Source organism: Myodes glareolus, chromosome 3 (assembly GCF_982192425.1).
Source record: "Myodes glareolus chromosome 3, mMyoGla1.1, whole genome shotgun sequence".
Lineage (NCBI taxonomy): Eukaryota > Metazoa > Chordata > Mammalia > Rodentia > Cricetidae > Myodes > Myodes glareolus.
Genome location: NC_142028.1, coordinates 54,206,183 through 54,231,247, shown reverse-complemented (window position 1 = coordinate 54,231,247; position 25,065 = coordinate 54,206,183). Strand labels below are relative to the sequence as shown.

The 25,065-nt window shown below is 44.7% G+C and overlaps 1 protein-coding gene across 1 annotated transcript in view; it reads right to left on the bottom strand.

Annotated features, from left to right (window-relative positions):
- Tafa4 (TAFA chemokine like family member 4) overlaps nucleotides 1-23,078 on the bottom strand; it is a 195,272-nt gene extending 172,194 nt beyond the window's left edge. The window contains exon 1 of the mRNA XM_048438349.3: nucleotides 22,842-23,078. The gene's annotated coding sequence lies outside the window, so the exon portion shown is untranslated. The remainder of the gene's footprint in view (nucleotides 1-22,841) is intronic.
- Nucleotides 23,079-25,065: the final 1,987 nt, after the last annotated feature.

Below are 25,065 nucleotides of genomic sequence, written 5' to 3'. Positions count from 1 at the left end.
AAGGGTGGTGGCTCTCAGAATTGCAATTCCAGAGCTGGAGAGGCAGTGACCGGCTGGCTAGACAAGGCCATATGGTGTAGTTCAGTGGTTAAAGCGGAGCCTTGGAAGTCATGCTGCCCGGATTCTAAGCCCAGCTGATGGGTGAGGAAGTGCAGGAGAGCAGTTTACACTGCTGATGGCTCCTCCGGTGCCCTCTCCCTGGCACGTGATCCTGTGGCTTTGTAATCACTTGGAGAAATTGCTTGTTGCTAATCTGATCAACATTTCGAAGATGTTCTTGGCAAGCTGCTTCACCTCACATCCCCACTGTGTGCACAGCAATCCCACCCATCCCTGGTGTGGGAGAATTGTCTGTATTCTGTCAATCATATTTTAATAAAACGCTGATTGGCCAGGCAGGCAGTATAGGCAGGAAAGTCAGACAGGAAGTAGGGGTGGAGCAAAGAGACTGGGAGTATTCTGGGAAAACAGGAAGCTCCCTCTGCCATTCCTGCGCAGACCCCTGAAGAGGCAACATGTAAGCTGACAGCTGAAAAAGGTACCAAGCCATGTTGCTGACAAAGATCAGAATAATGGGTTAATATAAGCTATAAGAGTTAACAAGAAGCCTGAGATAATGGGCCAATCAGTTTTATAATCTTATGGAGTCCTGTGTGTGATTTCTCTTTGGGGCATGCCAGCTGTGAGGTACTGGGCAGGACAGATACCCCAACAAGCCGGCCCCTCATGTTACACATCCCAACAGAACAGGAGATGGAAAGATCTGGAACAATTCTCGGCACACAATAAACCCTATATAAGTGGTAACTATGTTCCCCTTTATCATTTATTACTTCCAGCAAGATGTAGTCTGAAAAACAAAGATAGGCCGCAGAGATGCAGGTTAACATCTATCAGAATATGCATAAGAGAGTTCCTAGCAGCTTTCTTTATGCGTAGCAGCCAAACCTATAAGGAAAATAAAACCCTCCCACAATTAAAACAAGAGTGGACACATTGAACTCTTCAGACAGTAGATTCATACACAGTGATCAAGAACACCTGCCCCAGGCAACGACAGACCCAGTGTTGAGCCAAAACCTTGGAGAAGAATACACATTCTCTGTTTCTGTTTAGGTGCAGATGCAGAGAAAGAAGTAAGCTCTGCAGAAAAAGCTGTCCCATGGTCACCTGTGTGGTGATATTTGGTTTGTGAGCTAACAGATAAAGTTTGCCTGAAGATCAGAGCGTGGAGCTAAGCCACTGGTTACCCTCAGAGGCCAGGCAGTGGTGGCACAAACCTTTAATGTTAGCCCTCAGGAGGCAGAGGCAGATGGATCTCTGTGAGTTCAAGGCTATCCTGAACTACACAAAATCGATCTAGTCTAAAAGAGAAATAGAGTCAGGCGGTGGTGGCTTACATCTTTAATCCCAGTACTTGGGAGTCACACACCTTTAATCTCAGCTCTAGGAAAGTGGAGACAGGAAGGGATATGACTGGGCAGAGAGAGGAATATAAGGCGGGAGAAGACAGATGTGCAAGGTGTTCAGTCTGAGAACTTGTAGACAGGATACCCCATTCAGTCTAAGGCTTTTGTAGCGGTAAGAACTACTGGCTGCTCTGCTTCTCCAATCTTTCATCTTTCACCCCCTAATATCTGTCTCCGGGTTTCTATTATGAAAACCAATCAAAAATCACATTACACACCTGAGAGGGGTGGGTATGAGGAAAAGAGGGGAACAAGGGACATATGTGGGTGTTGGAGCTTCTGACTTCTACCTCATGGTAAAGAATATGTAAAAATCCACCAAATTTCAATAATTAAGACACTGACAGTACATGATACCTCAGATTCCAAGGGCGCATTACATCGGTCCACTGTTTTATGACTTTAGGCCATGCACGGCTTTAGAGGCTGCAGGGAGAGTGGCCCACACCAGTGTCACCTCTGTTCATTAACCCCGAACCCAACTCACTAGGCCACAGACAGTACTGTCTTACATTTGAGACCAAATAAAAGTCTATTTCAGTGTGTGTGTGTGTGTGTGTGTGTGTGTGTGTGTGTGTGTGTGTGATAAATAAAGTGAGTGCTTTGCTTGCTTTGCTTTGCTTTGTTTTGTTAACTACAGAGACTGGGGAGATGACTCTATCAGTAAAGTCCTCCCCTGGTAAGCCCAGAGACCTGAGTCCAGTCCCCAGAACTCCTAGGACCCGTGTAAGCTGCAGGTGGTCGCTAATAATTGCAGTCCTAGTGTGGAGAGGCAGAGGCTGGCTCGCTGGCAAGGTTGCCACGCCTAGTGGGTTTCAGAGCACTGAGAGACCTTATCTCAAAAACGAGGTGGACAGCACCTAAGGAACAATGGTCAGAACTGTCCTCCAGCCTCCATTCGCACACATGCTCACACGTGAACTGCCGCACGCACACACAGAGGCAGGGTGCGTGAGTCAGGTGTGAAAACAGTAGACGTTGGAGCCGCACAATCAAGAGTCCAAGGAGACAAGCAGGTCTTTGCTCTTGCCTAGGAGAAGACAGACTATGCTCAGAGGCCAAGCCCAGCCCTTTGCCTGCTTTTGAACAATCTGCAGAGGAAGAATAGTTTTTCCATTTTCAAATGGTTGAGAGAGAGCTGCTATAGCTCAGTGCACAAGGCCCTAAGTTCCATTCCCAGCACCACCAAAAAATAAATAAAATAAACAAATGGTTTGGGGGATATCAAAAGAATTTTTATCAGCATGTAAAAATTATATGAAATCCAATTTTCCCAACATAAAATGTTATTAAAAATATTAATTACATATTAATTTACATACTGTTTTCAGTCCTTTCTCTAATCCAAGGAATGAATATGTCTGCAAAACTGGAAATGGTTGCCATAACCATTTCCTGAAAAGATTTGCCAATCCCCACACTGTGTAAACTTCCATCCTTGCTGGGGTAGCTCCTCCACAGAGCCGCCTCCAGGTTCTCATCCCTGCTCTCAGAAGTGGTTCTCAAAGCCTCTATGATTCACCCCTGGTCAATATCTGATACCATAAAGCCTAACGTGTTCATCTGGACTCTGAGAACTTGGGACAAGCTCTGGTTCCTTGGCAACCAGAACATGAAACATTGCCCTCTTCTGGTCCCCATAGGTATTGCGTGAAGGTAGTACACAGGCTTGCAGGCAAAAACACTCCTTCGCGGAAAATAAAACAAATAAGCCTTTAAAATAATTTAAGAAAAGAGTGTTTGAGCCTCCAAGTTGGATGAAGGTCAGTGTTTCCATACAGCTGATGGGATTCCTTCCTCCATATGAAACACCCTTCATTCTGTCTCCATTGGAGTCAATTCTCCCTTAGCAGATGGAAGCTCACCAGATACAAAATCCATACTAGAATTAAGAATCGTATTCAGCCTTCTGTCTCATAAAAAAGCACTTGAGGAACATATGAGGGAAGAGAAAAAAATATGTGTAAGAGAAATTTCTATCGTCTTTTAATAAATATTGAATCAAACAAAATATGCTGAATTTACCGGCTCATCATTTCCGAGTGTGGCTATTTCTCTATCTGCAGTGGCAATAACTGTTTTTGACAGACAAGATCAAAATCTCCAAGGGCAAATGTGTACTTTAGGAAATAGAGTAAACACCTCACAGCGGTGTGTTCCTTCCTGTGGAATGCTGCTGAAGAAGCGGGGTGAGGAGCCCTCCATTCAATGTTAATCATTTATGAAATACTGTGGCTCACAGCGCGGCAATTGGAGTCATTTCAGGCAGTAAATATACATTTCCTGTCAAAACACATCAAACGGAGAAGGCTTCAATTTATTTGAGAATGAGTTGTAACTAACTTCCAGATTGGCAATTTGGAGAAATCTCTGATGGTGTTTAATACCCTTGACGCTTCTCTTTTCTTCTTTTTTTCTATTTTTTTATTCATTTTTATTTTAAGTCTTATTTTTTTTTTCAGCGTCAGGGATCAAACCCAGTCCTTGTGCATGCAGGGCTACTGATCTACCACTGACCTACATCCCAAGACCCAGTTTTCCTTCACTTCTTGCCTCCCCAGAAATGGCTCCAGCTCATTCCTGTGTGAAACCTCCCCTCCAATTCCAAACCCATCATACCTTCTCTTTCCCCAGAACTTGGGCCTTTCAGAACTGTGCATAACACTCCAAAGAGTAGCCAGGGTTTCTGGGTGGTGGTTGTCCTATCTTTTCAGGGCTAAGGAGCTAACCTCACTGACCATTCTGCTGTACCATTTCAGCCCACTAAAAGTGATCTAAGAAATGAAGGCATCTACACAAATGGTTTTTCCCAAAATTGAAGCCCCAAGGTGGGTAGACCAAGCAAGCACCATTACCAGCGATTTATGACAGGGCTCTGGCAGCCTCAATAGACTAAGGTTGGCCACCCACCCAAAACAACAATTAAGTAGACAGTAATGGTGAAAAACAGGAGTAGGAGATGTATTCAATAAAGCCACACTGGAAACGCTTGAATAAATAAAGGCATCTAGTGACATCAAGCTCTTCTTCGGGTACTACGTGAAGTTTAGGCTTAAATAGCATAGCAAGTAAGTGGTATGCATAACTAAACAATCCTGGTCAAGGAGGGGTCCCACAGATCCTTGATCCATCACTGCCTCTACTCAGGACCCGACCCGCAAGTGATCCTGGAGATTGTTAACATATTCTGTACTGTCATCTCTGAGGGCACCAATCTGGTTCCCACAAGGTAACTATCTTTACTCCAGGATAGAGTCTTGCCACCTTTGCTCTTTCAGGAACTCAATGTGACCTTCAGCCAAGGGATGTACATGAAATGAAGGCAGACACCAGGCTTTCATGCGGCATTAGTTTCCTGCGAGTCCAAATGAGAAACTGAAGCTTTTGAGCAAGAGCATTTTCTCAAGGACCTGTGTTAGTGCCACAAGCACCCAGAAGCACGGGACCCCAACCTGCTTCTTGCTCCCCACCCTGTCATTTTCCCAGTTGTCTTTCCTCCCCAAGGTCACTCCCTAGTACAAAATGGTTGCTGCAGCACCAGCTAGTGCATCAGATCCCAAGACATGACAAGATCATTCTGCTAATTTCAGAAAACTTCTCAAATATTCCACTCTCCATATAAGTCATTTTACCATTGTACAATAGAAGCTGTAAGACATAGTCTTGATTCTATGTAGTATGTGCCTTACTAGAAATCAGGGTTCTAATACCAAGGAAAGGCTATGAGTCAGACAAAACACAATGTTCTACTATATATGTCCATTTTGTATGCACAGCCCTCCGGACAGAAAGAAAGGCCACAGAGGATAATGGAGAGAAAACAAGAGTCTTGGCAACCTTCAATTTTTGGTGCTACTTCTTGATATAGTTTCTGGTTTTCCTCCAACCAAGTGGATGGAAATATTTCCTGGCGTCTTTCTCTGATCCCCATTCCCTTTATTTCTGAAAGTGTTTTTCAAGAAAATAAAGATTCTATTGCTGAAGACACTGCACACTTTGGTCACAGAACAAGAAGAGATTATGCTAGCATTGAGCTGTAAGTTTTCCCCGTGATGGTTACCTTTCATAGTGCTAGAAAGTATAATAAAAGATGCTGGAGGAGAAAAGAAAATATCAAAAATCTTATTCAGCTGTGAACCTTGTGTGCTCCAATAATGAGAAGCTTGGCAAGATATTCCCACTGGTGCAATACTGGCATAATGTTATGGGGGTAACCAACTACTTGTTTGTTTGTTTGTTTTTACTGGATTTAAGGCTGACTTTACAAGAGGAATTGATGTAGGTGGGCCATCTGTCTATGCGTTACTTTCATTGGTAATAAAGAAACTGCCTTGGCCTTTGGTAGGACACCAGCTTAGATAGGCGGAGTAGACAGAACAGAATTATGGGAGAAAGAAAACAGAGGCAGGCAGTCGCCATGACTCTCCTCTCCGAGACAGCTGCAGGTTAGAATCCTCCTGGTAAGCCACCACCTCATGGTGCTACACAGATTATTAGAAATGGGTTAGATCAATATGTAAGAGTTAGCTAATAAGAGGCTACAGATAATGGGCCAAGCAGTGTTTAAAAGAATACAGTTTCCGTGTAATTATTTCGGGTGTAAGCTAGCTGGGATCCGGGCAGCGGGAAGCGGCCCACCGCTCCTTCTACAAGGAATTTCATACCTATGACTAGAATCCTAGCAAAGGATCTGTGACTGGCAGATCAAACACCCTAGAGAAGAGTCTACTATTATCATTTTTGTTAACTAGATATGGTATCAAACTGCATTCCAAATACTTATCTTTATTCCCATTGATTATTACAGTTCACAACCTTTATCAGAGAAGCTTTTTTTTGATTGGGAAGCAGTTAGAAAAGAGACTCACATCTGGTCATAGTGCATAAGGGGCTGTGTAGAGAGTGCTCAGTCCTAAGTAGACATTTATGTGCGCACACAGGCCAGTGCACATGGGCGCGCACACACACACCTCAAAGAACATTAGTGAAGAAATGGCAAAAAAAAAAAAAAAAGCATCAGAGGTTGGAAAGACTGCTTAGGATCAGTGTCTTTGGGACGTGATTAGAGCTCACAGCCACTGAGGCTGCCTGCACAAGGTCAAGCCTAGCAACTCCAGTCCTTCAAAACCCTCCTAGCCTAGGAGCTATATCTCCAGCACTGGGTTCCAGGAACACTCCTCCAGGCTTCTCATACTGGCACCAGGGATCCAGGCTCAGCTCCTCAAGCTTGTAGAGCAGTCACCTTACTGACTAAGCCACCTCCCCAGCCCCATATGCCTAACTTTAAAGTATATGCCAAACTCTGTTAAAAACCAGGTTTCCCACAGACTTCCTTTAATCAAAGATTCCACGTTACAAATCAAAGTACATACTTCCAAGCCTAAGTGTGCAGAGGCAGGTGGGAAGGTGGAGACAGGAGGATCAGTAGCTCAAGGCCATTCTAGGTTACCGGGGGAGTTCAGGTCAACTTGTGTTACATGAGACCCTTTCTCAAATTAAGTAATTAAGTTAAATAATCTGTAATACGGTCCTTGTATGCCCTCAACTCCATGGGCCTCCTTATTCTGTAACAGCAAGAAGCCTGCTGCTTCAGCCTGTTAAAGAGTCATGGGGGGGGGGGGGGCGGAGGCACGGTGTACTATCTTAGCATCCATCAAGCATTTTTTTTTCAAGGGCAAGAAAACTGCACCGCCCGAGGAGCTGTCTGAGGTGCTTAAGGTTAATGGCAGTATTTACATAGCCATCAATTCACTTTACAAAGAGCTGCCCCTTAGGACTGTACAGCAATTGACAGAGGCCCCAGCCAGAGCAAGGCAGACAGGCGCCTCGAACAAGGAGGGGCAGTGGCTAATACATTCAAATGACGCCACTTAGTTTTCCCCGGTTTATCTCCCCATTTACAGTTTAAAATCCCTGGGTCTCTTGATCAACACAGCAGACTCTACTTCCAGCTCTCCATAATCTTTAGGAACAATTCGAAAATAGGTTGGTCCTAGTAAAATACAACGGTTGTCCTTTGCAGGGCAGTGCAGACCCTTCTACCTGCGCTGTCTGATATGGGACCTTCACACACACACAACTGGTTAAAGCTACGTTAATTAAACTTAAATAAAACTTAAAATACAGGTTTTTGTTGGGTCTCAGAAACAGAGGACAAAAGGCTAACTGAGGTGCCTACCGACATATCAAAGTGGATGCTGGCCAGCTCTCTGAACTTTATGGAGCACCTGTGGCTCCTCCCAGCACTTCTCACCCACCCGCTACCCTAAACCTCTCACTTCGAGAGGCTGGGCTACTGCTTCCCTTTCCCCAACCTGATCCCTGATAATCCAGCCATTTGGCTACACCAGTGGTCTCTTGGCCTCTGGCTGCCTCTTGATCCCCCCCCCCCCCCCCAGCTCCTCTCTTGCTCCCCTCTCCCTCTCTCCTCTCATGATCTGCTTTAGTCTCCAGGCCATGTTCAGTCTGGATTCTTGCCTCTGCCTGCTTTCTCCCTTATAGCTGCAATGAAAATCTTCTCCATACTTTAGGAGCAGTCATGCCTTTCTTTTATTCCCTTTCTTCATTCAGCCCTTATCCATGAAAGGCACATTTACAGAGTCCACGAAAGGAATGTGGCTTAATAGCGATAATAGCAGACAGTGAAGATTTTGGTTTTTGCACGCGTGTTAGGCATGAGTGTGTAAATACATTTGTGCGTGTAAGCCTGAGTGTGCCTGTGGAGACCAGAAAACAACCTCGGGTGTCATCGCTCAGACACAACATCTTCTTTCTTCCTCCCTTCCTTTTTGCTTTTTAGACCAGTTCTCTCACTGACCTGGAGCTCACCAATCTAGGCCAGTGATTTCTGGGGTCTGTCCGGCAGTAGGGATTTTAGCACATTCTCGTCATTGCAGAAAGTTCTATTGGAGCATTCAAGAATATGTAAGATTGGGAGCTGAGGAGGTGGCTCAGTTGGTAAAATGCCTACCGAGCAAAAATGAGTGTGGGTTCCTTGGTACCCATGTAAAAACTCCATCTACAACGCCCTGAACAGAGACAGGCATATTCCTGGAGCACACTGGACAGCAATCAGTGCACTCCGGGCTCTGTGAAAGACCCTGTCTGAGAATATGAGGAAAAAGAACAATAGCAGGAGCCTCCTAGCATCGACCTGTCAGCTCCATATATACCCAAGTACATGTGTGCGCACACACACACACAAAGATTGTAGTTAACAGATTTAACCTCTGAGACCAAGAACCTACCTCTTCTGGAGTTTCCATAACTTAATTCAAGGAGAAGAAGCAATGAAAAGGCTTTGTGGGTCTTCTCATTGTCCAGACACCTAAAGTACATCCTCTCGTGTGACAAATCCACTTCTGCCCCCAGAAAACCCCTAACACATGAGTAGAAAGAGACCTGTAATCCTGAGGGGCTTCAGCTAATACGTGCTACATCTCAGGGAATGTCTCACATGAACTTGTTCACTAGTGGTCTCTTTCCCCCTCCCTCCCTAACAGGAAGAAATTGGGGGGATCTCAGGGTGCATATAAAGAAGAACACATGGATAAAATGTACATCCAGAGCAGAACGTTAATAACCATTGAGAAGACTGAGTCCGCATCCTGCATAGTTCAGGGTAAATAGATCTCAAAAACAGTGAGTGAAACACACGTGTGAAACCAAATCTCTTGTGTGATATGGTTTAAATGAAAAAGTTCACCTACAAGGTTGTATTTAATGAGAATACTTAATTTAAATAACAAATGGGAAGATTTGATGCATTTTAATGTTAAGGTATAATGATGAATATGCTTCCTGATTCTTTCGATTTATTGACAATGACAAATCAACCTCACATGGTCAGAGAGACCCAGGTTTCCAATCCACCCTTCCTCACAGGGCTCAGAGTCGCTTGAGATATACTATGTAATAAGTATTTCTTGGGGCCAGAGAGAATTCAGTTGGTGAAGTCCTTGCTCTCTGAACACAAGGGTCTCAGTTCAATCCCCAGAACACAGATAAAAGACCCTGTCTCAAAATCAGGAAGTGGCAAAAAAAAAAAAATCAAGGAGTGGCTGGGGTCTGAAAAACAACACTAAGGGTTGTCATCTGGTCATTTAGCTTACACACACACACACACACACACACACCACACCACACCACACCAACACACACCTGCACACATTCATTACACAGACACAAACATGTACAGAAGGATAGAGGTTAACTGATCCAATGTCTGAAGGTGGAGAGAATGCACTGTGGAGAGAGTGAAAGGCAACCTCTACATTTTGTCTTATGCTCCTTCTACTTCCACTCTTTTTATTTTTAACTTTCATGTGGCCAGTGGGGCTCTTAGGGTCACTGTGGTCCTGCACTGTGTCAGTTGGCTTCACTGGTGCCACAATGCTGCGTGAACAGCTGTAGCCGTGTGAACCAGCAGCCTCCATCACAGTTCTTTAAAGTGTACATCTGCTTTTAAAGAATATTTTCGGGGCTGGAGAGATGGCTCAGTGGTTAAGAGCATTGCCTGCTCTTCCAGAGGTCCTGAGTTCAATTCCCAGCAACCACATGGTGGCTCACAACCATCTGTAATGAGGTCTGGTGCCCTCTTCTGGCCTGCAGGCATACACACAAACAGAATATTGTATGCATAGTAAATTAATTAATTAATTAATTAAAAAAAAGAATATTTTCTCCTGCCGGGCGGTGGTGGCGTACGCCTTTAATCCCAGCACTTAGGAGGCAGAGGCAAGGGGATCTCTGTGAGTTCAAGGCCAGCCTGGTCTATAAGAACTAATTCCACGACACTCTCCAAAGCTACAGAGAAACCTTGTCTTGAAAAATCGAGAGAGAGAGAGAGAGAGAGAGAGAGAGAGAGAGAGAGAGAGAAGATATTTTTCCAAAAAGAAAAGAAAAAGAAAATAATGCTTTGATGCTTTTATTTCTCAGTCTCCCGTGGACACTGTGTCCAGTTCTGTCCTCTCTGCCACTGAACTGGGAGTCAGGAGCCTCAACTTCTGACTGTCCAGGTCTGAGTGCTGGAAGGTGACATAGGCCCAAAGGGCAGGTGATCAGAAAGGAAGGCAAACACAGTGGAGAGTGGGGCAGAGAGGACCAAAGGACACCTTGCCAAGGGGACAACCATGACTGATGGGTCCTAAGGAAATGTTAATACTGACCTGTTCTCACAGAACACAACTGTGAGAGAACACCAGGGTCCCACACACAGCCGTACCAGGGTCCCACACACCGCCATACCAGGGATCCACACACCGCCGTACCAGGGTCCCACACACCGCCATACCAGGGTCCCACACACTGCCATACCAGGGTCCCACACATCGCTGTACCAGGGTTCCACACACTGCCTTACCAGGGTCCCACACACTGCCTTACCAGGGTCCCACACACCGCCGTACCAGGGTCCCACACACTGCCGTACCAGGGTTCCACACGCCGTGGAACTAAAACCCAGTTCTGTAAAACAGGGAGATTAGATGATGACCCTGGCCCTAAAGCTGAATGGTCACAAACTCTAAGCTTCCTCACACCATGTTTCTATAACTGGGACTCTGTCTGTAGAGATAGATTGCAGAAGAGAACTCACCAGTCCCCATTTTTAGTGTGGGCAAATATAATTGTGTGTGTTGGCACACACCGGTAAGCCCAGCATTCTGAAGGTGCAGGCAGGAAGACAGGAGTTCAACGTTATTCTCAACGACATAGCAAATTCAAAACTAGCTTGAGCTATATGAGACATAATCTGAGGGGGCAAAATGTGGGGGAAAAATACATTTATTTTCTTATTCAAGGGAAGCTTTAGTTTGCAAACTTCTAAGTTCTCTAAACAATGCGGACAATGTAAAACCCCATTCAAAGGTTTTCACTTAAGCAACCCAAACGGCAATTGCTTCCTCCAAGTGACACGAGAGAGCAGCAAAACCTGTGCAAAAAAATTCGAGAGTCCCCCACGTCCCCTAACTCTCTCGGCTGGTTCATTCCTGGTCCTGCGCGACAACTCCGTCATTCTCAAAACGGATGAAACCTTAAATCCATGTCAGAGCTTAACCCCTAGGAGTCTTCATGACATAGAACAAAGCAATGTTCCCATGCGCCCCCTGCTGGTATAATCTAAATCAGACTCAACCGCCTAAAGGAAGTGTTTCCCCTGCCAATGTAGACATCAATAAAACGACAGAAGACTTGGTACCGTGCACAGCCAAACAACGTCCATACTCATTTAAATAACTTTACAGTTGTTTTCAAAACCTTCAACTACAGCAAGTGCATCTTGAACTCGAAGAGAAACTAAGGACGTCACCGAAACCAGTTTCTCACATAGGAAGAACACTGATCCCACTCACGTTAATTTATGCTTTGGGTTCGGTAATTTGAATCAATCTTCAGAGTCATAATGTGCAGACAAGCTTCTCAGCGGATTACCACACTGACTAACTCTCATGCTAATCAAAACGACCATTTTATGAACATCTCTGAACTCCAATTTTTCACCTCTGAAAAATACACCATCCTGCAAAGGTGTGGCTCAGAGTATGGCCCCACCACAGATTTGCTCATGGAAGTCTGTGAGACACATGCACTTACAGATCCCACCACAGGTTCACTAGATTCCAAACTCTGAGCATGAGGATGGCGAACCTGGTTCAGCAAGCCCCCTAGGTGAATCTTCTTTACTGGCACCTAGGTTTGATGGCCCTTGCCTATAGTTCAAGAGCTCCATAATGAACGTGAAGCAAAAGAGTCTTGAATGGGAGACCAGACTTGGCTACATGGTAAAGTCAAGGCCATTTGGGGTTACATTAAGAGACCCTGTTTACTGAACTGGAGAGACAGATGGCTGTCGGAAAAATGCTTGTTGTCAATATGAGTTTAATCCTAGCATCCAAGTAGAGCCCAGAGAATCTCAGCAGCAAACCATTGGTTGGAAAGGTAGAAGTAGGAGGAACCTTGGGACTTGCTGGCGAGTCAGTCTGGCAAATCTGCAAGCTCCAGGTGCAGGGACAGCTACTGTCTCAGACAATAAGGTGGACAGCAGGCAAGAAAGATGGCAATGTCAACCTCTGGTTCTACACGGACACGTGGGTATGTGCACACACAGAGAGAGAGAGAGAGAGAGAGAGAGAGACAGACAGAGAGACAGAGACATACAGAGAGAGAGACAGAGAGAGAAAGAAAGAGAGACAGAGAGAGAGAAAGACAGAGAGAGAGACAGAGAATGAGACAGAGACAGGAGCAGAGGCGGAGACAGACAGACTGACCCTGGCTCAAAAAACAGTGAGGCAATAATACTGCAGCTGGAAGCAAGTGCAACGGAAGACTGATAGCATTAATATAAAATAGATTTGAAAACTCCAGACTTCGCGTTTTGTAAAATGCCATTAGCCTTAACTTATTTCACCCCCACTCCTTCTGAGTAAATGAAGACTGTGAAACTCATGCGGTCAACGGCTTGTACGTTCATGTCTCTTTATGCTGCGGCTCAGAAATATTTGCACATCAAACCAAAAACTGAGTTCACACTGGGGATCCTGGGTCTTTTGTAAATGTAGAGAGAGTAAATTCAGAATCAAAATGTCTTGAAGAAACCATTTTCTAGGAAGGCTGCCTGTCCCTTGTCTCAGGGTGACCTTAACTTTCAGACTGAGGAATCTCCTGCTCTCCTGATTAATACTTGGAGGGATGGTTGCTGGGCTTTGTTCATGGAGACACTGGGACACACTGACACGTGACCTCCCTTGTCGAGAGTTCTCGAGGTTGCTACTTTAACATAGGGATCCTGTGTGGACAGCAAAGCTAATGGGTCCTCCCTGCTCCCGACTCCCCCAGGAGAAATGTGGAACCCGTGTATTCCAACCCTTGCCATTTTCCTTCTCAATGACACTGCAGCCTCATACAAATGAACCTCACACACCTGAAGCACCAATCCATGGGACCATCCCCCAACCCCCCGCTCAGATAAAGGTTTATTTCTAAATCCTTAGAATCAAATTAGGACATTGTCAGACCCCTATTTGTGCAGACGTTAATTTCAAGTGTATTTAAATAACTTTGCCTCTTGCCTCATCTCATCAAGCAGAGATGCTTCCACTGTGTAATCACGATAATGAATAAACATGGGGCGCTTACAAAGGACTCCGGCACCACCAAACTGATCAATTGTTAATTCTACCAAGTGACAAAACGTGCCTTCCTTGGCAGCAACTCCATCAAGTCATGATTATGGTGGGAAAGATGCCCGCATCCTCTGCCCGGTGCCTCTGGAAAGCAAGCCCACACCCATCCCTGGGACCCCACTGCGGGCTCATCCGAATCATTTGCTCTCCCAATCCACCTCTCCCTGCCATCCCTGAGAGAGGCAGAAGTTGTTGTGCATTTATAGAGTCATGGTCTACATGATTATGATTATTAATTGGCAGAGGACTGGAATCAGCTATTACCAGGCTAAATAGTCACGGAATGTATCCAGTGGGCCCTTATTATCTGGATAAAATGACAATTTCATAATAAGCATTTGGCCTGGAGGATCCACATCACCATGCAATGCTTTTGTGTGTCAGGATGAGGATGATCAACACTCGTCCTGGAGACAACACATTCATTAGTTGTCCTGTCCCCACCCAGGCCTAGGCCAGGCACCAGAAGAATCAGTTCAACCTTTTGTGCAGGGAAAGAATGAATGACCTCCTAAAGGCTGTGCCTCTGCCCTGCCACAGGCGGCTGGAGTGTCTTCATCCCTGTGCGCCTTTCTTTCCTCTTGCATAGAGGATACTGATACTGGCACCTGCTTTATAGGACTCTGAAGACAATGTGGCTAGCCTGGGAAAGTGCTGCAGCCACTATGAGCAGGAGCGTGTTAGCCCTAGAGAAGATTAAGCACAGAATTCCATCAGGTCCAGCAGCCCTAGCTGGGGATACAAAGCAGGAGCTAGAATAGCTATTGTGTTTATAATATTTATAACAGCATTTTGGTAATACATAATTTGGTTTTTTTTTTTGGTTGGTTGGTTTTTTTGTTTTTGTTTTTATTTGGCAGGAGAGAAATTTGAAGTTGGGTAGGTAAAGAAATGGAGAGGTTTGGGAGGAGCTGAGGAAGGGAAAAGAATGCGATCAAAATATATGGTATGAAAATAGCTTTAATAAAAAAGAGAAAAATTAAAGAATATATATACCAATCAGTGCACATTTTAATGAATGTACTGTTTATTTGCTTGGTCCATCTTATATCTGTGATTTTTATCCCACTAAAGAAATATAAATATATATACTAAAAAGGGAATAAAAATAGACATACTATACAGAGGGGGAAAAAATAAAGCCAACTTAAACGTACACTGATAACCCAATAAAATGTGGGAGAGAACCCCTTAAAGGAGAAGAAAATTCTGAAGCCTGCTGCAAAATGAGTCAACCATGAAGGCACTGTGCAAAGTGAAATAAGTCAGCCAGAGAAGGACAAATACTGGATAGCCCCACCTACAGAAGGTGGGATTCAGGGGCACCAAAGGAGAAGGGTGAATCAGAGCAGTCATGGAAGAAGAAGGAGTTGGGACTTAATGGCTATGATTCAGTTTTATACAAAGAAAAGAGCGCCATGAATGGAAAGGGATGGTGAAACCCCAACAATGTGAATGTACTATTAAAATGTAGCCTTGAGAACAGCTAAAATGGCCAATTTTATGTTACTTCTATTTTTTTCAATGCCCCCCAAAATTTAGCATATTACAAGACAACAACTCCAATACTAGCAATTGAGGCTATTACTATTTTTTTTAAAGTTTAGTAGACAAATACACACATCTCCTAACCTATAGATAGGAAACCCTAAGCTGGACTTGACACCCATAACTGTAAGCTCAGTACTCAAGAAGCTGAGACAAAAAGATTGCATGAGCTGACTATGAGCCAGCCTGGGCTACAGAGTGAGTTCCAGGCCAGCCTAGGCTACATTGTGAGAGCCTATTTCCAAAACTCTCATGAAAAAAAAAAAAATGTGTGGCTTGCTCCATACAGTCCAATACCAAGAGGTTTCCTTAAGAGCCCACACTGTTGAAAGTAAGTCCCTGTGGATAGAGATTCCATGTTCTTCAAACAGAGGGCCTAGAGGGTCCTGTGCTAGTGCTACCTGAATGCCTCCTCCCTAAAGATGGCTTTTGTGCTACAAAAAGCATCGTGCAAGCTTCCAAAGGAAGGAAGCAACCAAAAATCCTACCAGCTATGCTAGCTATGAACCACAACAATGCCCAGCATGGGTGGCACGGTAACCCTAAGGGTACAGGAGTGGTACACACACCTTGTTGGTGACCAGCAGCTGTAATTGCACTTAAGACCTGCTGAACAGGATGGAAATCACGCCTGGTACTGAAAATCTAGCCAACCACCCGGGACTAGTGAAGTCGGGAATCTTGGAAGGAAACCTCCAACTGTCAACTTTACTAAACCATCACAGTCCCTAACTACACTCTAAACACTTGCCTTTATATCCACGGGTAAGTGTAGTCTTCACCCTGACAGAAAACCACAACCAACCAAACTGCAGAGTTGTGGAGCCCAGTTCGAAAAGATAAATCTATAAAACATCTCCAGTGTCCAATGCTCAAAGATCATTGCAGAAAAAGGAGGCAGAAAGATCACAAGATCCAGAGGACCAGTGTCCCAGGCTGCAGTAGATCAGCAAGACTGAGGTGGGACTGTGTCTCCTAGCAATGTCAAAAGCTAAGCTACAGCCATAAGAATCACCAACATGACAATCTAACCATGAGCTAAAGACGGATAACAACAGACATACTAATAGATAGGGAAAATACCATGAAGCCTTAGCCTTCTTAAAGCACTATGGGTGATCAAGGATTTCTGAGACAGGGAGAAATAGTCTTCCCCAAAGAAGAGCACACCAATTTGTTTTCCAATACCAAATGATCAGCCCTGAAAACATACATAAAAGTAACATTACACAAACTGAATAGATTATATTTAGAAATATGTATTTATACACACATGCATGTGGCAGAAGAGGTCATGAATTTAATGGCAAGTCAGGAGGGTTGTATGGGGAGATTTGAAGGGAGGAAGTAGAAGAAGGAACAGATGTGGAAAGGGGGAAAAGTCTCCACCCACCCTTCCCACCCTTGCTGGCAGTGATTCCTAAGCCTTGCTGGAGAATGTTACAGTGTCAGCCAGTGAGTTTCCTAGGTGGCCTCAGCTGCACATCAGTGCCTAAGTTTTGAGGTGGGGAGAATTCAGCCCATAAGAAAGATGAGATTGGTACCAAGGGACACACGCAGAACCATCTTCCAGCTTGCTTAATGCAGCTCCGTGCTCCTGACAGACCTTATGGTCTGCAAAGAGCAGGACAGAATTTGAAAAAGGTGTGAGTTTGGTATCTTGGGAGGACCTGGCCCACAGTAACCAATTTTATGGCCTTTTTGATTTGTGTGTGCATGAATATTTGTGGGGGGAGGAGAAGAATTTGTGTGTACTGAGAAAGAATTAGTCCAAAAATACAGATGAAGAAGGCCTTGTCTGTGACGCGAGGTGCATTGCATAATCAGCTCTGAAAGCAGAGAGAAGGCAGCAGATGCTTGCATTACAATCCACGGCCACAGGAAGGGCTGCCAAATGTTTTAAACAGCCAGTGAGGATTATGCACAGACACTGCCCTACCCACCCCCCACCCCTGTCTGTGATTCCTTGCTCCCATGGATGCATGCAGAAACAAATGCACCCCCAGTAACTTTTTCTTCAGATTCCCATAAATATCCTAAAGCTGAACACCAGTTAAAGACTTGTTCTGATACTAACTCACAAAACCTGATTTCTTCAGCAAACATGAATGTTCCACAACAGTGGCACACACTTGAAATCTCAGCATTCAGGAGACTGAGGCAGGAAGAAGGCGGGGAGCTCAAAGCCAGCCTGGGTTATATCATGAGTTCATTATTGCCTGGGCTGTACTGTGAGACTCTTTTGAATAGCCAAAAAATGGGGTGGGCAATGATATAGTGCTTGCCTAGCCTAGCATGCATGAAGTCCTTGGTTTGGATCCTTAGTGGTCCTTCATTCAAAAATAAAAATTTAAAAAATCCAAAATTAAAATAATAATAATACAATAGAATTAAACCTTCAAAATTCCTTTTAACTTTTGGGTATTGGATAGCTAACTGTAGAAGAATAACATATGGCCATGAAAAAGAATGGCAATGCTCCCTGGACCAGTACTCCTTGGGTGGATTTGCCGTCCTTAGGCAGATCCAGAGCATCTTTGAGCCTCATGGGAATGCTATGGCATGAAGAGGCCCCATGGTCAAGGGCAGGTGTGCAGAACACATGGTGTGGCCCTCCTTCTCTAGCCAAGGCAAAGCAGGGTCCCTTCAATGGGCACTGCTGAATAAACAGTGTGGGAAAGGGGATGAGGACCCCTCTTCTCGAAATGATTGAGTCTTGACACCTGCATGCAATCAAAGTGACAAATGGAAAGAGACTGATGCAAATGTGAAAAGGTACTGGGTCTAGGCAAAGTGACCTTTTGAGCCTTCCTTTCTGTAGTCATCTACAGTATTTGAATTTTCTACTCCAAGCTTATATCATCTTTGTACTTTATGAAAAGAATAAAAGAAATCTTCAAAATAAAAGCCACAAGTAACCAAAACCAAAATCTTGTCTAGGCAATAAGAGTCCTGGGATCCCTGTTATAAACCCTGGGACTCTTTTCCCCTGGCTAAAGAGTTGTTGGCAACTGGTGGCTTCTATTGGAGGGAACATCGTTTTCTTCAGACATGTGGCCCTGATAGGTTGTCCACGTGCTAGTGGGTAGTCTACACCCACACACATACAGGCAGCGCCAACTGACTTCAGGGGGCTAAAATAAAAGACATGAAGTCAAGAGGGAAATAGGGTAGCGGTAGAAGGTAAGGAGAAGTTGGAGCAGGAAATGGGGGTAGGATAAGATCAAAATACATTGAATATATGTATGACATTTTCACATCTGTAAACTCAGCACTCAGGGTGCTGATGCAGGTAGATTCTGTGGCTTTGAAGCCAGACTGTTCTATATAATGAGTCCCAGGCTGTCCAGGGCTACACAGGGAGATACTTTCTCGGATAGATAGATAGATAGATAGATAGATAGATAGATAGATAGATAGATAGATAGATAGAAAATAGATAGATAGATAGATAGATAGATAGATAGATAGATAGATAGAGTAGATAGACAGACAGATAGACAGACAGACAGATATAAAAGTTTGTGATTTGAAGCCCAGTGAGACACAGGCAAGTAACTATACTACACAAATGAAACTTAGATTTTCATGATTTTTCAGACAAAGGAGAGCATAAAAATAAAGGAGTAAGACTGAAAATTTAAAGAACACTTAAGAACATACGGTACAGAGGAGAAAGTGAAGAATCCACACAAACATAATGCCCATTAAAATAATAACTGTAGCTCTGATAGCTCTGCCTTGATATATATTTTAATAATTTTGGATGTATTTAATTTTTTGTGTATGTGTGTATGTATACATGTGTATGTGCGTGGTGTGTGTGTGTGTGTGTGTGTGTGTGTGTGTGTGTGTGTATACAGCTTGCAGGAGTCTCTCTTTCTATCATGCGGGTCCAGGGACATCAAATCCTAGCTGTCAGGCTGGGCAGCCAGTACCTTTACCAAACGTGCCATCTTGTCAGCTGTCCGCCTTCCGATCATTAAAGCCCTTGCAGAAATGGGCAGGGGCTTTGCAGTTTAGCCATATTTTGTCCAGTGCCTTTTTTTATTTAATAAAAAAAATCCATGTTTTCTTTTTATTTCATCCTTTGAAAATCATTCTATTTTTCTAAGTCGGACACTTTAGTCCTGTGTGCTAACAGTACTCAGTCTCAAAAAAAGGGAGCAACTTATCTGTGACTCCATTGCCTATTGAGACACAGCGTCTTCTCCATGTTCGCCATGTTGTCATGTTAAATAAGTACTCCCCAGTAGCCGATGCCTCCAGACTTGTGGAATAAAATTATTTATGTTCACACAAACGACCTACTACTGTAAGATCTTGACATCTGGCACATAGCTGTCACTTCCCAGAACCTGATTTTTACCAAAGCAATGTTCCAACAACTGGAAGCAAGCCAGTGAAAGAAATACACAAGGCCCTCCTTTACAGAGACAGCCAGCCAAGAGATGGATCCCACACCATAACACAGAAGCTACTTCATGTAAGTTGTTATTGAAGCAGACACCAGGCTGAGAATCGGGACTCCAGAATTCCAACCCTGTGCTCTGTATACCATAGTGGGATCAAGTCACAATACCCCCTCCCTCTGAAAGTGGAGCTCAGAGGTACCTTCCAGATGTGCAGTTGGAGCCTCTGCATAATTCCTTAAACCAGGATGCATAATTAAGTTTATATTTGACCAAAAAGAGAGAGAAAAAAGTACCCCTTAGACAGGCTTCATAGAAAAGAGTGGACTGAACTTAAATGTCAACCATAAAGCTGCAAGTTATTTTTATTTTTGCACAAATATCAAATAGATGGGAAGACAGAGTTAGTGGTCTCTTGGGAGAGTGGTTATGACGGAGGGTGAGAATTGAGTAGGCTATTAGCAATGTAATTCCATGGGATAGTTCTGAAAGTCCGAGTCACCCAAGGTTCTGACGTTCTGTCATTGTGAAATGACATTTCCACATCAAATCGCTATGAAGTGATGAAAGTGGCTAAGACTACTTTCCCAAACCCACAGTGCACAGCTGTGCCTGGCCCAACTTCAGTCCTGAGTCATCTTCAGTGAGGATAAACGACACCGAATAATCACCTGTATGACTTGAAGTCATCTTGCAATCCTGACTGACCTAGTGCCAACAATCGACGAGGCAGACACCTGTACATAATTCAGCACACACACCCCAACTCAGTTGCTGCAGTATCTAGGACAAAACACACTCAAAGCCAGTCTGTTCGCTATGATGTTTCCTCATCCTTGCGAGGAAACAGAGCCGCAGATGGGCTGAAAACTCCCAAAGAGAAAGGAAAGACAAAGGGGAGAATACTTAGGCAACTTCTAATGAGATCATAAAATCTGAGGATCTAATGAGATCACAATCTGAGGATCTTATTATTAGGCTAAGCCTCTTAACATAGAAATTCCCCCAAACTCTACAACCAAGCAACTAATTGAGTTAGAAAGAGTCAAGACAGACTTCATCCCCTTACTACACACAAGTAGGATTCCCTTACTCAGTATACTCAGTATGATAAGGTGATTTTTGTCAATGCGAGCTCTAATCAGGCAGAGGATTGGCTGGTGATGACATCATACCCATGGGCTAATCCCCAGCGAATACACTTTTAATATCATATGCATCAACACATCATTTACATAACAAAGTGTTATAATAAGTGTAACAGTAAGCGAGAGGTGTAGATAAAAAGAGCTCTTAAGAAAGGCTCTGTGGCACAAAAAAGAAGTGGGGGGTCAAAGCAAAGATCTGTTCTTTTCTATTAACTGGAACTAAACAATACACGCCTCCAGAAGGATCACAAGATGAATATTGAAATTCAAGTGACCTAGAACAGTCTAGTACTAGTACTATCAGAGACTGCCTCCAATAAAGAATATTCAATAACAAAGAGATACTCATAGGTGTTCTTTGCAACGGGGTGAACTGATAAAGCCATTCATTCACACAGCAGGCAAACTGCTGTTCTGGGGAACTTTGTTGCAGATCTCAAGGGAAAGCAGCCAATCAAATCATGACTTAAGTCCCCCAACACAATATAACAAGTCAAAGGGTGGATAGTACTGAGGAAAGAGAAAGAAGTCTAGAAAGACGAGAAAAACGAGAGAGGAACTTACAGAGGAAACCTTGAAAAACAGTTACTGGTCAAGCTATTGAAACAAACTACTGATTAAGAAACATCCACACCTAGAAAGCTCTGTGCACGAGTGAGTGATACCAACTCATCAGGTCATGTGGGGAGGACATAGGTCATCATTAGTTGGAGAGATTCTGGAGAGTGCTGTCACTGTCTTCATAAGGCCTATGTGTCCAGTCCACAGGACATGGACTTGCACCCTGATTTGTGACTCTCAAGTTAGCCGAAAAGCTCATTCAAGAATCAGTTGAAGAATTCTTCACATCAGATCAAGCATCTGTTCCTAAACCACCAAGCGATAAACACTAAGTACATTACACTAACTACATTGTCACATTGCCATCCCTAAATTATATTGGGTTTCTGATGCTGTTTGTTTGCTTGCTTGTTTGCTTGCTTGCCCATGTGTACAGGTTTGGGTGTCTGAATCTGCACATGGACTATGCCTATATGAAGAATATTACAGAAAATACCAGACTGAGGCCTCAACAGAAGTACCCCCCGCTCCCACCGCTGCTGCTGCCAAGCAGGGACTTTGCCTGTCACATTATATTAACTTTGCTCCTCTCGCATGGAAGGCCATTAAAAAGTTAAAAGCAAAGATTTCGGGGATCAGTACTCTTCACCAAAAGGGATCCTTCAATCCCGGTGAGGGTGGACACGTGGCTGGTCTCAAAGAATCCGTGAACTTGTGCACATCCGTATTGCTGGCTGACTCATAACTCAGCTAAGCGTTCTCACCAGGGCGTGTGGAGTCCTCGGCACTCAAAAGAAAAGCACACTAGCACACTGGAGAGATGCTTGTTTCTTGGGGCGCCTCCCCGGGTGCAGGCTATCAAGCTTTCTGTTTGCAACTACCCCAAGAACAAAACTGGGTTAAAGACACCCTGCTGTGCTAGACAACCGGCCCTGCAACTGAAGCAAGAGGGAAAGAAAGGTCCAAGGGCTGCTTTGGTGGACAAAGCCAAGATGCCTCGTTTCCCAGACCCTCCCCAGTTAGTCTTTTATGCTCCCAGTCCAAGTTTGGCTATTAAGGGTCCCGGAACCAGCACACGTGCTGACTCCTGTAAGGACCCCTGCTCAGATGAAACCCCAAGGCCAGCGTAGCCACCAGTTCATGGAGTGTTTGCCCTGCCACTGCTAACTCTAATTCATCAAGTGACTTGCCTCAGCACCAGCGCGACTCCAGAGTCTCTGAACCGCAGATATGAAACCCCAAGTTGGAAGTGACTGCTGCCCGCCATCCCCACCCGTACCCATCGCGGCACGTAGCCCTACTTTTCAGTGTCTCTTCCAACTTTAGGACACACGCGGCAGATTCAAATGCTTCCCCCTGCCTGCTCTCCCAAAATGCCGGAGTGATCAGGGCTGTTCTGAGCCCTGTTAACTGATACTAGCCCAAAAGGCCACGGCTGCCCTGGAGACAATGCTTGAGCACACGTTCCAAGGCAGCTCCAACCCCATCTCCCGCCAGCTCTTCTCCAGAGACCATTCTTACTAGAAAGGGCAGCGGAGTCAGATCCGGTGGTCCAGGGCAAAGCACGGGTCGAAGCGCTGGAGTCAAAGGATGCTCAGCTGGCTACTCGCACGCAGGAGCCTCTGGCAACAGCCGGTCACCATCTCAGCCCGGCCAAGAAGGGGGAAAGTTCCGGTGCTGCTGCAAAGTGAAGCCGAAGCTACCGAGGGAAGCGCGGTGTTTTAACGGAGAAACATTGCCCGGTCCGATTGCGCGGCTGCAGACAGCCGCGCGCCCAGCAGGTGCGCCCCGTCCAGGGTGACTCCAGGCTAGCTAGCTATGCAGAAACCAGCCCAGAGCTAGCTGACCAGGAGGAGCCGGGCTGGCCGCGGACAACGCTGATTGGTCAGACCTCCCGATTGCCCGCGCCCCTGTCAAACTCCGCAGTCCACGTGGGCCGGTCCTCTGCGCCCCGCACCTCCCCATTCTACTGCTGGATGAGCCTCTCCCGAGCGCCTCGCTGTGGCCACCACTCTGCAGGTGTAGGGGAAAAAAGATGCTGAATTCTTCTGAACACCAGAGAGCCACTTTGAACCCTGCATAAGAGAGGAGCATTTGGGGTTCAGCTCCAGTTGAAACCGTTCGCTCCACGGAGACCCACAACAGTCTGCAAGCAGGGGTCCTCTGGCATGTGCAAAAGTCATCTGGCTTCATGTGTAATGTTATTACATGGGAAAAGAGAAAAATTTGACATACATGTCAATAACTGAATGATAAAAATACATTTTAATGGGACTAAGGATATAATAGTTGGTATATATATAATTTTAATGGGTTAAGGATATAATAATTGGTGTATATATATATAATATAATATAAGTTATATATTGTTGGTGTATACATAATATAATATAATATAAGGATATAATAGTTGGTAGAATGACTGCCTAAGCATGCAAGAGATCATCACTACATAAAACCAGATGTGGTGGCCCAAACTTGTGACCCTAACTCTCGAGAAGTAGAATCAGAAAGGACAGAAGTTCAAGGTCATCCTTGACTACTCAGTGAGTATGAGGTCAGCCTGGGCTACATGATCTCCTATCCTAAAAGAGGTTTTTAAAAATGCAACCAGTTCTTTTCTGGTGCCCTTCTCTGCCTCATCCCCAGCCACACCAAATCTTTCCCCTCTTCCTTCACAGAAGTAATTAGCAATCAGCAGGATTTAAATAATACATGTAGTGCATTTCATTTGTGTTTTAGTAAATAAAGCTTACCTGAAGATCAGAGAGTAAAAAAGCCACGCAGGTCGGCCTTACAGACCAGGTAGTGGTGACACACACCTTTAATCCCAGCAGCCACTCTAGTTTGCCATAGAAACGGGGCGGTAGTGGTGCACACCTTTAATCCCAGCCCTAGAGAGGAATATAAAACGGGAGGAGGCAGCTCTCGGTCAGTTTCATTCTGAGGATTCCTGGAGACAGTATCACCATTTCAGACTGAGGACCTTCAGGGTGAGGCCCCGGTATCTGTCTCTGGGTCTTTATTTATCATGCTGAAATAATTCCTTTACAGAGATTCTTTTGTCTGATCTCCATTGTACAACAGGGAAAAACTGAGGCACAGAAAGCCTCCCTAGCTTCCTGAAGATTGCAGGGTTAATTAGTGGTGCAGCTTACATTTGGTTTGCAAGCACAGGCATTGTCTATGACCAGGTTGGAATTTTGGACTTTCTGGCTCCACCCCAGAACCAGATCCTCCATGTGGTTACTATATGCATGCAGTTTGAAACATGACTGTTCTCTGCTACTGTGCTGTCCTCTGTCACTGGTGAATAGCCCTCTTGTCCTTTTACTTTGCACTGAGCTGAAATGATGTGTCGTTCTACCAGAGATGCATCCAAATCTATTCACTGTTCTCTGCCCCTCCTGCTTGAACTCATCCGGGGCAGACTCCTGCCTCTACTCCCCATGCCTCCTCGCCATACATACACACAAGCCACATGGTAGTATTTTACTGATTGCTAAACACTGACAATCCTTGGCTCTTTTGTTATCAAAATTGGGACTTTGCAAAGACAGTCGTGCTATTAAATTGTCACCAGTCTAAGAGGGCTTTCAAACATAAGCAACCTTTGCAATCTTGCAGGGTCCTATGACAGTTCAGTTAAAGGGCTTCCTGGGAAATGTTCAACGACGGGATGTGTCTCATGCAGCTCTTAGAGGCAGAATGGCCCTATGAACGGAAATATGTGGCCGAAACACTG